This window comes from Choloepus didactylus, chromosome 2 (assembly GCF_015220235.1).
Source record: "Choloepus didactylus isolate mChoDid1 chromosome 2, mChoDid1.pri, whole genome shotgun sequence".
NCBI lineage: Eukaryota > Metazoa > Chordata > Mammalia > Pilosa > Megalonychidae > Choloepus > Choloepus didactylus.
The window spans coordinates 36,739,494-36,741,071 of record NC_051308.1 but is presented as its reverse complement, the minus strand read 5'-3'; positions in this window follow the sequence as shown (position 1 = coordinate 36,741,071).

Here is a 1,578-nt window from a genome sequence, read left to right as displayed (position 1 = left end):
GTAGCTAGAAAGGGATGCATTTAAGACTTAACTCAGACTGTCTAGTCCAAGAGCAGGGGTTGTTAAACTTGGCTACACATTGAGGAGCCTTAAAAAATACTGAGGCCAGGGTCCCACCCAGAGAGACCGTGATTAATCGGGCTGGGATGTGGCCCTGGCATCTGGATTGCTACCCTCCCCCTCCTCAAGTGATACTAATTTGCAGCTAGGGTTGAAAAAAAATGTAGCTGACTTTTTATATTAAACACATTGATATGTAAGAAGTTGCTAGGTTGGGTACCACTTCAGGAAGCCATCTTGGCTTCCTGCATTCACTTGGCAAACCTGTCCTAGCGCCAGGCCCCCTGGAAGGAGGGAAGGACGCAAACAGAAGACAGGGTGTTTCCTCATGGAGCTTATTGTCCAGAGAGGCTCACCACTCTCAAAGGAGGCAGTAACTAGTAAATGCTAGTTTTAAAAAGAACAGATAAATTGTCAATAAGTTTCATAAAAGGGAGAGAGGGCTAGGGTTAGGTGGGATCCTAGGAGGCTTTGTGGGCTGCGTTTTGCATTCTGTAGGATGCATGTACAGAGGTGGGAGTTGGACATTCCAAAGGGAGAGGGCAGTGTGGAATTGTGAGCATGATGTACCTAAGGGCAACATCGTCATGCATGCAGGTCAAGCTTAGTCTCACGGGTAAGAAGTGACCCAAAGAAGCTGGGAGAGAATAGCGTGTGTGCGTGCATTTGCTGGGGAGGTGGTAGGATTGGGTGGCACAGTGAGGGGGAAGCAGTGACATTTGGTGTGCTGAGTTGCAGGCAAAAGCATAGGCCTCAAACTGCAGTAGCTGACCTTGGGCTCTATTGGTTTTGGAGAACACTGCAACATGAAGCTACAGGATAATCTTTTTTTTTTTTTTTTTTTTTTTATCTTCATTTTATTGAGATATATTCACATACCATGCAGTCATACAAAACAAATCATACATTCGATTGTTCACAGTACCATTACATAGTTGTACATTCATCACCTAAATCAATCCCTGACACCTTCATTAGCACACACACAAAAATAACAAGAATAATAATTAAAATGAAAACAATTAAAGTAAAAAAGAACACTGGGTACCTTTGTCTGTTTGTTTCCTTCCCCTATTTTTCTACTCATCCATCCATAAACTAGACAAAGTGGAGTGTGGTCCTTATGGCTTTCCCAATCCCATTGTCACCCCTCATAAGCTACATTTTTATACAACTGTCTTCGAGATTCACGGGTTCTGGGTTGTAGTTTGATAGTTTCAGGTATCTACCACCAGCTACCCCAATTCTTTAGAACCTAAAAAGGGTTGTCTAAATTGTGCATAAGAGTGCCCACCAGAGTGACCTATCGGCTCCTTTTGGATTCTCTCTGCCACTGAAGCTTATTTCATTTCCTTTCACATCCCCCTTTTGGTCAAGAAGATGTTCTCCGTCCCACGATGCCAGGTCTACATTCCTCCCCGGGAGTCATATTCCACGTTGCCAGGGAGATTCACTCCCCTGGGTGTCTGATCCCACGTAGGGGGGAGGGCAGTGATTTCACCTTTCAAGTTGGCTTAG